The sequence below is a fragment of the Lepus europaeus genome, chromosome X, assembly GCF_033115175.1.
Source record: "Lepus europaeus isolate LE1 chromosome X, mLepTim1.pri, whole genome shotgun sequence".
NCBI classification, from domain to species: domain Eukaryota; kingdom Metazoa; phylum Chordata; class Mammalia; order Lagomorpha; family Leporidae; genus Lepus; species Lepus europaeus.
Genome location: NC_084850.1, coordinates 60,781,551 through 60,796,938, shown reverse-complemented (window position 1 = coordinate 60,796,938; position 15,388 = coordinate 60,781,551). Strand labels below are relative to the sequence as shown.

The 15,388-nt window shown below is 43.5% G+C and overlaps 1 protein-coding gene and 1 pseudogene across 1 annotated transcript in view; one reads left to right on the top strand and one right to left on the bottom strand.

The window, feature by feature from the left end:
- Window positions 1-14,017, bottom strand: LOC133752626 (ubiquitin carboxyl-terminal hydrolase 44-like; annotated as a pseudogene).
- The window catches only part of LOC133753423 (A-kinase anchor protein 17B-like), a 34,226-nt gene continuing 19,071 nt past the window's right edge, over window positions 234-15,388 (top strand). The window contains exons 1-2 of the mRNA XM_062184043.1: window positions 234-454; window positions 6,781-6,884. The gene's annotated coding sequence lies outside the window, so the exon portion shown is untranslated. The remainder of the gene's footprint in view (window positions 455-6,780; window positions 6,885-15,388) is intronic.

Here is a 15,388-nt window from a genome sequence, read left to right as displayed (position 1 = left end):
CTAGTCCATTGTTGCCATTGGTCCTGTGGGCAAGTTGAGGGATGGCAGCGAGGGAGGCGGAGCCCGCGAGGGCAGGCAATTGGTTAGGCGAGAGCCCACCGAGAGGAGCGAGCAGGCAGGCAGACGAGCCCGCAGCCGGGAGCCAGGAGGCAGCCGCGGAGCGCCCACCAGGGCCGCAGCGGGGCGAGGGGTGCCCCGGGCGTTGGCACTCGGGTGCGCGCCTGCGTAGCCGACTGGGATGCGGTGAGGACGTTGCTGCGCCCCGTGCGCTCGACGCGAGTCATTCAACAGCTGGCCTCTGGGGCAACAGTGGCAGCGAGAGACAGGGAGTGTTGACGGTTGCGACTGCGGTGGTTGGAGAGAGACTGCGGCGGCGGTGGCGTTGGTGGCTGCAGTTCGTTCCGCTACCCCCGCGGAGCCAGGAGTGCAAGCGCAACGGTTCCTGAGATTCCCGGTAAATGCCCTCCGCTCTGCTCGCACAGAAGGCGGCCACGTCCCGCTGCGTCTTAGCTGGCCGGCCGGCTGGCCTGGCCTACTAGCAGAGCTATGGATGCCTCGCAGATTGGTGAGGCTTGGGGGCGGGCTGCACTGGAGACCCGGGTCGCCCCGCCTGCCCCAGGAGTATCAGGTTTCCCGAAGATGCGCCTAGACTCTCGCCCTGGTCCTCTCCCTTCACCCTAAACCCTCCTGCACCTCCTCGGGGCCCGGGCACCGCGCTAGGGGGAGCTCTGACACCCACTCCAGAGCTAACTCGACTCACTGCTCCTTCCGAGGTCACTGGAGGCATTCCCCTGGGGTATGTTGGCAGTCACATCCCGCTAATGGGAACTGAAGGTGCCCTCTCTAGCTCCACCGACACACCAAAGGCCCCGGGCGCTCAGCTTTTCCCTGCTTCCCTGTTTCCGCCGCATTCAGCCAATTAATCATTAGCAGGGCTCCTCCACCCCATGACTGGGTCGGCTTCAGGGACTTCTCAACAGACTCGGTCTCAGCTTGAGGTTTCCAGCGCGGATGGAATAAAACCATTTCCAATCTGACTGGGATTACAAGGCTCACCCACAAAGCTTTCAGGGTGTGGGATGTAAGCTCTTGAGCTGGGGGCGGGGAAGAAGCAAGTTGGGGAAGGCCAGGCTATAGGAAAAAATGTAATTCTAGCAAGTGGGGACATCCTAATGTTGGAAGTTGCGACTGTGCCTGCTTTGCATTTGGTCTGCTTTCTGTGATTTGGGATATAAAGCCTATCATTACAGGAGAATTTTGGATGCTGCTCACTCCAAGGGGTGACTTGCACCGAAAGGCTGGGTTCCAGCATGGGGGACTTGTCACCCTTGGGGGAGAGTGCTTTTCATTTTCTTAGCGTCTTTTCTAGTTTGGGCATATGTTCTCAAAGATCATGCCCATTTTGACCTATGTCTTTCTGCCTGCCTGTGTCCTGACTTGGGAACTTGATGTTCTTGACCATAAACTTGTGAAGCACCATTGGCAGGGCTCAGTCTTCATGCTGAGAAAACCATTCTTGGGATAATATACTTGTCAGCTCTCACATTCTGATTGTTTGTGTGCCTTTTAGGACATGTAGCATTCCAGTAGTCATGTTTTCCTATGCCCTGTTTTTAGTTTTTATGATTTTTTTTTGGGGGGGAGGGTCTTCTCAAATCATGGATTAACTTGAAGCATGGAGTAACTTCATGAAGATATTTTTCCTTCAACTCTTGTAAGGCACCAAGAAAGGTGAGAGTGGAAAAGCCCACTGGCTGGTGGTCAGGGGATCCCAGCTATCAACACACATCAGGGTGGACGGGACTGACTTGAGGTGGCATACCACTGGGGTAGATCAGCACAGGGCACTCAAGAGGCCATCTTGGTTTCTGTAGTAGATCCCAAGCTTTCCATTTCACCCTAGTCAGAGATGGTACTTGCAGTGTAGGCCATTTGTTCAGGCTCTTGGTCATCATTCATGGGAAGAGAGTGGCCTTTGACTGGTTTCATGTGTCATGGCCAGCATGAGAAGAAAAGGTGAGGCACGGAGGTTAGGAAAGAAACATGTTGGGTACAACACGTGTGAGTATGAGTGTGTGTGTGTGTGTGTATGTATGAGAGAGAGACAGAGACAAAGAGACACAGAGAGACTTACTGGCAAGCATTGAAGCAGTTCTCTACCAGTGAGACTAGCTGTGTGTTCATCTCTCAGTATGCATTCCTGACCATGCTAGAAAAAAAGGACTTTTGCTGAGTTGTTTTACAGCCAGCATGGTGTTGGTTGTGAGTGTCTCTGATCCAGTGTCCACTTGGGTCTATGGGTTCTGCGATACATCCAACTTATTTCTGGCACTGTAAGAAACTCTGAAGTCAAGCTGTGGCTGAAGCAGATTAATGCCTGAGACACAGAGCAAATGTGGGCAGCCTGGAATCCAGTGATGCTTTACTCGGAAAAGACAGCATAAGGTCTGAAGCACTTAGAGAAGAAGAGGCAGATCAGTGAAAATTGAGCAGCCATAAGAATATTAAGAGCTCCCATTAACTGAACACTTACTGGAGGTTAAGTACTTTATTTGCATCATTTATTTACTTCTTCAAAAATCCTGTAAGGTAGGCACTATCACAGGTTGAGCATCCCTAATACAAAAATCCAAACTCCGAAATGCTCCAAAATTGGAAACTTTGAGCACTGACAAGACACCACAAGTGGAAAATTCCACACGTGACCTCAGGAGACAGGTTGTAGTCAAAAGGCAGGTGTGCTAAAATATTGCATCATATTACCTTCAGATTATGTGTATTAGGTGTATATGAAACATAAATGAATTTCATGTTTAGACATGGTTTTTATCCCTAAAACATCTCATTATGTGTATGCACATATTCCAGAATAAAAAAAAATCTGAAATCCTAAGCACTTCTCTCATCCCAAGCATTTCAGATAAAGGATGCTCAACTTATATCATCTTCTGAAGCTCAAAGACACACCCCAGGACATCACTCAGCTGATCAATGTCTGCTTGATGCCAGCTCTTGAGCTTGAAAGTGTTTGTTTTCATTGTCACAGAGAAGGTTTTATAACGGAGCCGAGATGTGAGCAAGACTTTGAAGGGTGGGTAGCATTTAAATGAGAGAAGGTATTTGGCGGAGGGGATCAACATCATTGAAGGAACTCAAAGAGACTGGCCCAACTGGAGTGGAGCACACACACAGAGGTACATTGATAAAATATATAGGGCTGCTGGTGTGAGGTGGGATCATGTTTTGGAGAATCCTGAAGGGAACTTATGATTTGATGGAGTTAGAAATAAAGAATGTTGAGAATTTCTGAGCAAGGAAAAACATGACAAAAACAGTACCAATTACCTGGTGCGACTTACTCGTCCTTTCTGGAAAACCTTGCCCAGCTGTCGGCATATTTAACTCTGGATTCAAGTTTCCTGAGCCCTTGGAGAATATCAGATGCATGGAACTGAACAGACTCCTGGGCTCCATGTGCAGAAAGAGCAAGCTAGAGGCTCTGGGTCACAGTCCGCCCTCGATGGGTATGTTTCAGCCTTCACAATGTGTAAAGAAGCAATTGAATTGGGGGTCAACACTGAAGAAGCAGAAGATCTATACACATGAGGATTCTCAGCTTATCTGGAAATGGCAGAAGGTCTGGTCTGCGCTTCACCTGTGGAAGGCAAAGCTGTACAGAGCTGACTCCTTCAGCTGGGGGCTGAATACTCTACTTTTCTCCACTCCCATCCAGTCCCCAGCCCCCATTCTTGGAACCTAACTGGCCCTGTAGGTCCTGACCCCCTGCTCAAGGGAAACAGAGCCCCACCTGGGAAGATTCTAATCCGGGGCTAGCTTCTCATTTTTCTGAGTAATTGGGAGTTGTCAGACATGCCAGAGAACTGTCTCTGAAGTGCAAATAATCCTAGACTGTGGGGGTGCTGTGGAAATCATCGAGGAAGCCCTTGGTGCCAGGGACTGGGCTTTGTCCACAGTTAACACCTGTCCTCTGGCCTGGGACCAAAAGCCAGCTGTGAAAGGGCCTTGCTGTCCTCCTTTATCCTTTACTTGGACTCAGATTTTCTGAGTACTTCGTGTATAGGTCCTGGGTCAAAATGACAGAAAGAGTATGGGGGGGAAAACAACTCAAGAGACTACCTACAAGGTAGCATGGAGAACATATTCATCTGGAAGGGCCTAAAGCACACCACGTGTTCCAGAGGGACAGGTGCAAGCTACTTCAGGATTGGCATTTGGGGTGGGGGGTTCTTCATTTGTGGTCTGTCTGGGAACTGCAGGGCATTTGGCATCACTGGCCCCCTCCTTACTAAAGGGGTATGGTGCCCTTCCCTGTGCCGGGTGTTGTGACAGCTACAACTGTTCCTAAAGTTCTTGAAGGGAGCAAGATTGGGCCTATTTAAAAACTACTAAGGCATATTCCCAGGGATTTGAACATTCATCTCATGTGAAAGAATGATAAGTTCACTTATCACATATTTGTGACCCAAAGTACCCTGGGCCTCTCAGGCACTTACTATTTTCTTACTTAGATTCTGGTTAATTGTCTTAATTTCTTTCTTTTCCTAGACACAATTCTTTGAGGGTGATGCATCACTGTAGCCCCCAAAGTGTCTTAAACAGAGTAGCTGCTTGGTAGGTACACGTGGATGAATCTTGGTGTTTGCTGATTAATGGTAGGAGTTTCAGAAGTCTAAAGGAAAAGCAAGTGGGCATTGTCATTTCACTTTGGTCTGGAGGTGACCTTTCAAATGTGAAAATAGCATTATTTCAATGGAGTTCTTGAGAAAAGTGTCCGTTTTAGTTAAGATTTAGCATCGATTATGTTTCTACTGTGTGCCAGGCACTGTTCTAGGCTCTGAAGACATAATGGTGTGCCAGACAGATGCAGCCCTTACCTTCATGGGACTTATAGACTTGTGGAGTAGGGGACACAGGCAGATAAAAAAGCAAGTCAGTAAATGCATGTGAAGATGGGACAGTTAGTCACAGTAAAATAAAAGCGCCGAGGGTGAGAGTGGTGCTACTTCAGAGAGGGTTTGGGGTAGACATCTCCAAGGAGGTGACATACAAAGCCAAATGTGAACAATTAGGAGCTGGTCAGGAGAGAATCTTGGGGCAGAGCACTTCAGAGGCAGGGAAGCCTAAATGCAAAGGCCCTAAGGACTGAACCTAGTGCCTCTGAGGCACAGTAGAAAGGCCATTGAGGCTGGGATGGAAAGAACAAGAGTGGTAGGAGAGATGGGAATGGAATGAGTTGAAAGAGGCGGGCAGAGGCCATATTTTGAGGGTAAGCAGTTTGAATTTCCACGGGAGGGTTTTGAAAAGAGGAGTCAGTTAATCCAATTTAAGGTTTTAAGAAAAAATCACTTTGGCTGCTGTGTAGACTCTATTGGGGTGAGGATGGAAGAAGAGAGATCAGCTACACAGTAATTTGCAATAATCCAGATGGAAGATCATGATGACTTTGACCGAGGCGTTAAGGAGTAGCAGTGGAGGAAGAAATAGATTTGGACTGTGTTGTCAAGGTGGAGTCAAAAGGACTTGCCAAAGGATAGAGTTGGAGAGGAAGGGAGGTCATCAGCTTGAGCACCTACTGGAAGGGTGGCTTTTTATAGGGAAATGAGACTCCCTGGGTAGAGGGAGCAAGTTGGAGGTGGAAGACAGATTTGGGGGATGGAAATTAAGAGCTCTGATGCATGTGTTAGGTGGAGATGCCAGAGAAACATTGAACTAGAGACATTGTATAGGCAGCTGAATAGCAATACAAGGGTTGGCTGGAGCTTCAGCTTACATAAAATTAAATGCACCTTCAAACTTCTTTAAGCTGCCATTACATACTAACAAAAGTAGCCACAGTAAAGTTGCTAATGACCCCATGTCAGCAGGGTTGCAAGGGAATAAGTCTGTTAATTCTGCTGGTGGCCTGATCAATTCACTTCATCTTTCAGGAGGACGATTTGACAGGATGTAATGAGCCGTGTAACCTTACTACCCTTTGATGTGGTAATGTGTTTTAAGGAAATAATTTTTAAAAAAAGATTTGTGCAAAGACTTCCATGGCAGTGTCTTTCTCGTAGTAGTAATATAGAGGAGGAGTACTCTTTTGCAAAGAGCAATGCTCTTTGAAAAATCAACTGGAAAACCAAATCCTTTTGGAGGAGGACTATCTAACCAAAGAATGTACTTACTCTCTGTAGAGTTTCCATAGACTTTGTCTCTCTGAAGAATTTCATTTTTTAAAAAGATTTATTTATTTGAAAGAGCTACATACAGAGAGAAGGAGAGGCAGAGAGAGAGAGAGAGAGAGAGAGAGAGGTCTTCTATCCACTGGTTCACTCCCCAATTGGCTGCAATGGCCGGAGCTGTGCTGATCCGAAGCCAGGAGCCAGGAGCTTCTTCCAGGTCTCCCACATGGGTGCAGGGTCCCAAGGACTTGGGCCATCCTCTACTGCTTTCCCAGGCCATGGCAGAGAGCTGGATGGATCAGAAGTGGAGCAGCTGGGACTCTAACCAGTGCCCATACGGGATGCCAGCACTGCTCTACCCGTTATGCCACAGCGCTGGCCCCAGTATCAAGAATTTCTACAGACACTGTTGGTAGGGATACAATTGAGAAGTGTGTTGACCACATTAGTATCCGGAATTGATAATAAAACCGGATCATGAGAGTACATAAGCACAACTGTGCAAATCTCACCTGCTGTTCATGCTGAAAATTGCAAAATTACATTTAAAAAAATTCATCTGCTTATGACCTTGTACCTGTTTTCTCTCTGGCAGAATGTTCCCTGGTTAGGATGCCACAATACAGTTGTTCACCATGAAGGGTTCACACGAACGTGGCTTCTCCAATCTTTCTTCCTTTGATTACATTTCGACATAAGGTATTGGGTAATATTCTATTCTGTGAAATTTATACTCAAATAAGTTTACCTTGGGGGGTTTAAATGGTTGCAAAATACTGCCGATCTCAGAAACTGCTTAGTAATGCAAAGCACAGTCCAATGTGAAAGTTGCTTTTCTCCTGTAGGTGGCGACTGGTGGGCAGAACCTTGCTCATAATTTTCAGATTGTGATGATCAAACTAGAATCAAAACGTTGGTAACTTTCTGACATGCATTTCACAGTAGAAATACTCTGATTATTCAGTGAATGAGACAAAAGTATGGAAGATACTCAGCCTCATTCGTTTAAATCCCTGATAGCCTGGTTTTCATTGTTTTTGTTTTTGTTTTTTTTTTCCACGTGAGGAGAAAGCAGGGAGTGCACTTTAATAGCATTATTCTAAGTTGACACAAGGTGAAAAGCAGCATTGCTGGCTGAAGGTGTCTGGAGAGAGAAGTGTTCAACAAAAATATTCCTGGTGCTGGAGAAAGGGCACACAACTAAAATACTGGTCAGGCTAGTCTGCCAACTACTCTGTGCATATTTTTAAAAACAGCTCCCTCCCTTTCTATCATAGAATAATTTCTGTACACACTATCCTGTAGAGTTACGCAAATGTATTCACATAGCAAGACCTGACACAAACTTGTCTTTGGTTAGCTTATTTTTCATTAGCCTGAGACACTCAAAACTCTTTGCTTTCACAAACATCACCACATAAAGGAAACCTTAGGACGATCTTTTAACAGAAAAAACAAAACAGGAAGTTAGGTTGCCCAAAGAGGTGCATTAACATGAATCTGGTTTTCCTCAATGTAGGGCCAAAATTCCCCACACTGCATTCTACCTTAGAGCTGATTTTCTTTAAGTAGGGGCACAAAAGATTCTGAGCAGGACTGTAACATTTCATTGTTGCAAAGTTATCCTTACTGAGTGGATCCCCAGAAGTCTTCCTTTCTGTCCAGAAAGCCCTCAGTGTCCCCACTAAGTGCTTTCAGACCATCTTATTTGGGGACTTTTGGTCCTTCAGCAGGCTATATTCTTACTATTGCGAAACTAAGTGCCCTTCATTTTCATGATGTGACTCTAAAGTTATCCGAGATCAGAGCATCTGGTTAGCCTCAGATAATTTGAAAATATTGTGTGGTTAATGATGTGTCAGAATACTTGAACTGTTCATCCGTGACGTCTTGGCTGAAAAGCCATGGACTATTTTGACATGGTCAGGACTTACTGGGATTCTATACTATCCAGAAAACTAAAAAGTTGGCTAGGTTGATTTGACCCAAGTAGATTTTGGCTGCCCTGTTGACTTCCATAAATGTGTTGATATAATTTTATGCACGTTTAATGCTTTCAGAACGACTATGGTTCAAAAGCCTGGAGAAGAAAGAAAGGTAGCAAAAAGATACTTTGAAAGAAGATATTGAGTTCCACAGATGATCCTTTTTTCCGTGTGTGTGTGTGTGTGTTTGTGAAGAAACTCAGACAACAAATACTTGTGGGAATGAGAAAGAATAAAAAAGAGGATGGATGGATACTTTATGATTCAAGTGCTTTTTAACAGGTCTAGGTTATTTTTCTAATCAAAAATACTTGAGTTGTATCAGATGTATCTCTCTAGTATCTTCTGAAATGAGAGGAGATATTGGAGTGATTTTGGGTGCAAACTCTACAGAATTTATTGAGTTTATGCTGCGGCTTAAAACAATCCTTTTAGCCTTGTGAGAATATCTTCAGTCTGTTTCCTTTAATCCATTCTTTTATTTACTGTCACACAGTCAGCTTGGCTACTAAGTGTAGAGACAAGGAAGATGGAAAATGGCCAGATGCTAGAGAAAGCAGCCACGTTCCCTGAGAATCTCTTAGCAATGTTCTGGCATTGGGAGTATGTGGAGTGAAATGTTTTAGTAAAGCTATGTACACAAGATAGTGCTAGAATGCACACTGTATAAACATTATTAAATAACTATAATTTTTTTAAGTTTACAGGAGCTCCCATTTGCTTCTGCAAAGGTGTTAAAGAATAAGTCATCTCAGTAATGTTGCTTTTAATCACGAGGATAGAAGAAAGATGCACGCATGTGAGTGGAAAGAACAGGGAGGCCATGGTGGAGCACAGTAGTAGAGCATGGGGATAGTTAAAAATACATGCATTAAAATTTGACCTTTTGCTAATTGATGGAGGGCATAATTATAGCATTCTTTGGTATCAAGGCTTGGTTTATGCTAGCCTCTGAAAACGTTACTGAATAAATTAAACTCTGCATATGACAGTGTTTGGTGAAAGTTATGGGAACTCATTCATTAATTCTACCATTTCTTTTGAATGGAGCACAGGCTTACTGAGTGGCAAATTGGAAGACAAGTTATGATGTTGTAAGGAATCAGTTGCCTGCATGGTGTAGTACTTGATCTCAGGGACTCAACATGTTACAATAGATTTGATTACTATATAAGTATACATAAAATACATAGTAGGACAATTACAGTTTGAATTTGATTCAAAAATTGGCACATTTATGCTTGGAATTGAGAAAGTATTCTGATTTAGAGGAAAGTACCTGTTAAAGTTGAATATTACATGAAAGTTTTCCAGGAACATCTGTTTTTGCTGTTACAAAATGGCTCATGGATGACTTGAACGTTCTGCAGTCGGATCAGTGGCTGCTGAGAGTTGGCAGAAGGACTATGAAGGGACACGAGGGACTTTTGGGAGGACGATGGGCATTTTTGGTACCTTGCTTATGGTGATGATTTCACAGGTGTGCATACAAACAAGCATGCTTCAGAAGATGCATGGAAAACGGAATTAAAAGCGAATCTTATTTTGGCCCAAACAATTTTGAAATCATATGTATGAGGTCCTTCAAAAAACACATGGAAAGTACGTATTATGAAGAAACTATTCATGGATTTCAACATTTTCTACGCCGAAATAAATTTAGCTTTTAAATCCTATTTCCATGAACTTTTTGAAGTCAAAGCTTTTCAAAGTGTGCACCTTTGGTATATGTGAAGTTTATATCACAAAGTATATGTGGTTTAATGTATACCAATTGTTTTTCTGAACCACATAGATATTGAATGTAGCATAAGTATTTAACAGTGGAAGTAAAAACTTGCATAGTAAGTGAACGATTTTAAGCCTAATCATTTCATACTCTAGCTGTTATTTATGGTATAAATGATTGTCTATTCTCATTTCACTTAACAATCACCTGCCCCAGAGTATTTGTTCCCTGAAATTTAAGAAAAAGTTGTTCATACAGGTCCTTTGCATGTTTATGTTAGAGATGACCACTAGCATTCTATGGGATGTTATCTTTCTCAATCTGAAATCAATGCAGGGATAAATGGTCTCTCAGTGACAGACTCTGAGCTGCAGAGGTGAATAGCTTCTCCACTTTCTGAGTAAGATTAAGTCAGCAATAGTGGCGCTTCAAAGAGAGCTAGTAAGATTATTAGAGGAGGACAAAGAGTGCCTCACTGTGGGTTTTTAATAAAACCCAAGCTTAGAAAAATGTACTGCTCTTTTTAAAATGCCAAGGACCAGGGTTGATCTCAGAGACTCCTAGTAGTCCTATAACCTTAGCAAGAGTGAAAAATCCAGGCTTTAGTTTTTTAAAAAAATGAGATGCCAGACATATAGCGCAGTTACCAATTTTTAACAGCCATCTGCCCTCTGCATTTATTTCTTTTCAAGATGTATTTTTATTCCTCTGAGTTAAAAATCTCAAGCTATATAAAGCTTTGAGATATCTAATGTTATCAAGCATATAAAATGAACTCATACCCAAGGTAAGCTATATTTATATAGCATCATAACATTGCTAGTTTGCTAAATTCACATTTTATTAGGATCTGCTTTGTTAGAATCTGTTTTCTGCCATCATTGTTCATGTCCATAGTCCTAAAGTTCACATAAGCATACAATTTGTAAAACTGCCTTCTTCATTTAGTTTGACTATGCCAAATAAAGAACAATTATTAAAATAATAATTTTTCAGTAAAGTTCCATTCATCAAAGTAATGTATGTTCTGAGTCCCATAACTCACAAAGCCCCCGGAATGTCAAGCAGTATCTTTGATAAGAATTTAGGTGATGCTTTAATGTTTTCCTTGGACTAATATATGAGATGAACTGCCTTCAAGGGACAAAGATGACTTCACAACACCAATGGCCACTTAAAAAAACCTTTTTTGAAAGGTTAATCCTGGAACAAAGTGCCTAATTTTCCATCTATTAAGAATTTGTATAGAAAAGAGTTATAAAAGATAAATACCAAATGTAGATAAAATGCCACCTGAATTTATTCAGTAGAAGATCACCCAACTTCATGATCTAAAGCAATTAAGACATCAAAATATAAAAGAGGCAGCAATAGTCTGAGGTGAACATTAAAAAAAGTTTAAACCTCCCAAGTACTTGAAAGTAGTTACCTACAGTTGATATACATATATTTATACTTTGCCTCTGTAAAAGAGAGTTTTTTAGTTAAAAATATAAAATGTATAAATGTAGTGTGCGCTGATTCGTAAATTAAAGCTAAAAACAGCAAACCTCAAAATTGTAAATCCAATTTTTTAAAAAAGATTTATTTATTTGAAAGAGTTACAGAGAGGAGAGGGAGGAAGGGAGGGAGGGAGAGGTCTTCTATCCACTGGTTCACTCCCCAGATGGCCGCAATGGCTGGAGCTGCGCTGATCTGAAGCCAGGAGCCAGCAGCCAGGAGCTTCCTCCGGGTCTCCCACGTGGGTGCAGGGGCCCAGGGACCTGGGCCATCTTCCACTGCTTTCCCAGGCCATAGCAAAGAGGTGGATTGGAAGTGGAGCAGCCGGGTCTCAAACTGGCACCCATATGGGATGCCTGCGCTTCAGGCCAGCCCCTGTAAATCCAACTTTAAAAAATATGCAAATTGCAAGAAGAATGCCTCACTGTCTGTGTGTCAGCTAAGGATTTTATTAGAAGGAGCATCAGCTTCTTCACTGGGATCTTGGCTACTAGACAGGAGTTCTGGAGAAAAGATTTTAGAATTTCTATTCTCAGTATTTTGTTGGGTAGAAAACGAGATGCAAGCATGGACCCTGCATACTTCATCCATAGTACACATGCTTAGCTAGAAATCATGGTAGTGTTCCCAGAACCCTCTGCCAGAATTACAGCAATATGCAGTGGAGTGTCTTTTTTTTTTTAAGATTAGTTATGGGGCCAGTGCTGTGGCGTAGCAGGTTAAAGCTGCTGCCTGCGTGCCGGTATCCCATATGGGTGCCAGGTAAACCCAGTTGCTCCACTTCCAATCCAGCTCTCTGCTATTGCCTGGGAAATCAATAGAGGATGGCTCAAGTCCTTGGGCCCCTGAACCTGTGTGGGAGACCCAGAGGAAGCTCCTGGCTCCTGGCTTCCAATTGGTGCAGCTCTGGCTTTTGCGGCCAATTGAGGAGTGAACCAGCGGATGGAAGACCCCCCCCACCCCGCTTCTCTCTGCCTCTCCTCTCTCTGTGTAACTCTGACTTTCAAATAAATAAATAAATCTTTTTTTGTTAGATTCACTTATTTATTTGAAAGTCAGAGTTACATAGAGAGAGAAGGAGAGGCAGAGAGAGGTCTTCCTTCCATTGGTTCACTCCCCAATTGGCTACAATGGCCGGAGCTGAGCTAATCTGAAGCCAGGAGCCAGGAGCTTCTTCCGGGTCTCCTACACGAGTGCAGGGGCCCAAGGACTTGGGCCATCCTTTACTGCTTTCCCAGGCCATAGCAGAGAGCTGGATTGGAAGTGGAGGAGCCGAGACTTGAACTGGCACCCCTATGGGATGCCAGCCCTGCAGGGGGCAGCTTCACCTGCCACGCCATAGTGCTGGTCCCCAGTGGAGCGTCTTGAGCCAAATCCTTCCCATGGTGCTTTACTATATCAGATAAGTCTAGATAACACATTCTGGTCATAGGAATTTCAGAGCATTCTTGCAGCAATATAGTTCCATGTCTCATTAAATCCTGTCAACCTGAACCATTTGAGGTTGCTGGCATATCGTAAACTATTTCTGGGTTTTTATGAGAACTGGTTTTTGGGAAAACCTTCTACATTTTGAGTTACACTGGTCACATATGTAGAGATTTCCTTCTAAAGGTTCAGTGTCTGTCAAATTGGACAACATTTCAGGGCTGACACCGTGGCTCACTTGGTTAATCCTCCGCCTGCGGTGCCAGCATCCCATATGGGTGCTGGGTTCTAGTCCCGGTTGCTCCTCTTCCAGTCCAGCTCTCTGCTGTGGCCCGGGAAGGCAGTGGAGGATGGCCCAAGTGCTTGGGCTCCTGCACCCGCATGGGAGACCAGGAGGAAGCATCTGGCTCCTGGCTTCGAGTTGGCGCAGCTCCAGCCATAGTAGCTATTTGGGGGGTGAACCAATGGGAGGAAGACCTTTCTCTCTGTCTCTCTCTCTCACCGTCTAACTCTTTCTGTCAAATAAAAAAAATTGGCCAACATTTCAATTATCACACATGGCTAGAAAACAGTATCTTTTTCACTGCATTGATGTCTTTCTAGAAATTCCAGTGACAGGTCCCAGAAAGGTGTTTGATTTATTGTCACATGCAAGACATGTAACCTAAGAAGTCCTTGAAAAATGTTCTTTGCAGCATTCAGAACTTCCTTGGTAAATTTCCTTTGAGAAGTAGGGATGAGAGGTGGTAAGCTGGTACCAGTTGTCTCCAGTTTATGTTCTGTTTTATCTAAAAGTTCACGAAGAAATTCCTGAGCATCTTGCTGGGCAGAACAATGAAAAGCAGGAATTAGTCTCCACACTGAGTGTAGCATAGGAAATGGCCTACTTTTCAGACCACAGGACTTGGAACAAAGTATGCTAACTCATGACAAAGAGAAATGTATTGTGAATCTGAATCTGTAGACTGATTAAATTCCATCTTTCTAATTTTTGAAGCCCCACCACTTAGTCCTGATGGTAAAATTGGGTGTCTGGAGCCAACAGAGCCTTTTATTTTCGGGGTGGGGTGGTGGTGGTGGTATTCATTCATTTGGTATACTACTGTATCTGTGACTGCAGGATACTTATAAGATCTTGTCTTACCACTAGCTGTTACAGCCCCTCATCAGTTCAGATCAAACTTTAAAAAGCATTTTCAGGTGGGCATTGTGGCACAATAGGTTAAGCCTCAGCTTGGGATTCCTGCGTCTCATATCAGAGTGCGTGGTTCCAGTTGTGACTACCCTCGTTTCTGATGCAGCCTCCTGCTAATGCAAACTCTGAGAGGCAGCAGCAACTGCTCAAGTAATTTAGTCCCAGCCACCTGCCTGGGTGACCTGGATTGAGTTCCTGGATCCTGGCTTGGGCCTGGCCTAGTCCTGGCTGTTTTGGGCATTTGGGGAATGAACCAGCAGATGGAATCAATCTCTCTCTCTCTCTCTCTCTCTCTCTCTCTGTCTCTCTGTTTTTCCCTCTCTCTCCAACAGTCTGCTTTTCAAATAAATAAATAATTTATTTTTTTAAAAAAGCAATAGAATATTTTACACTGTTATTCTGCAGCTTGATTTTTTTTTTCTCTAAAATATCATGGATATTCTTCCTTGTCAGTAAGTCTATAGACTGCTTTGGGTAGTATGGAAACTAACAATATTAGATCTTCCAATCCATGAAATAGGACATCTTTCCTTTTTTTTTGGGGGGGGGGTTGCCCTTTTCAATTTAGTTCATCAGTGTTTCATAGTTTTCATCTTAGAGTTCTTTCACAACCTTTGTTAATTTTATTTCTGGCTATTTTTATAGCTTTTGTAAATGAGATTGTTTTATTGATTTCTTTTTCAACTACTTTGTTATTATTGTATAGCAGTGCTGCTCAGTCTTGTGTGTTAATATTATATCCTGAAGCTTTACCGGATTCATTTGTTAGTTCTAACAGTTTTTTGATGGAGTCTTTAGGTTTTTTGAGATATAAGATCATGATATCTGTACTCAAGAATAATTTGACTTCCTCCTTTCTAATTTGAATGCCTTTTATTTATTTCTCTTGCCTAATTGCTCTGACTAGGACTTCTGGAGGCCATTTTTAAAACAGATTTATTTATTTTGAAAGTCAGAGTTACGCATACAGAGGAGAGGCAGAGAGAAAGAGGTCTTCCATCCGTTGCTTCACTCCCCAGATGATCACAATGGCCGGAGCTGTACCCAGGCAGGAGCCAGGAGCTTCTTCCGGGTCTCCTACACGGGTGCAGGGGCTGAAGGACTTGGGCCATCTTCCACTGCTTTCCCAGGCCATAGCAGAGAGCTGTATCGGAAGTGGAGCAACCGGGACTCGAACTGACGCCCATGTGGGATGATGGCACCGCAGGCAGCAGCTTTACCCTCTAGGCCACAGCGCTGGCCCCTGAAGGCCATTTTTAAAATTTAATAACAGTTGGATTTTCTTCAGAAAATCAGTTCTATATAGTCATCATTTTTATCAAACATTTTAAATTTTTGGTAATTTCTAATCCATTTGGTAATATCA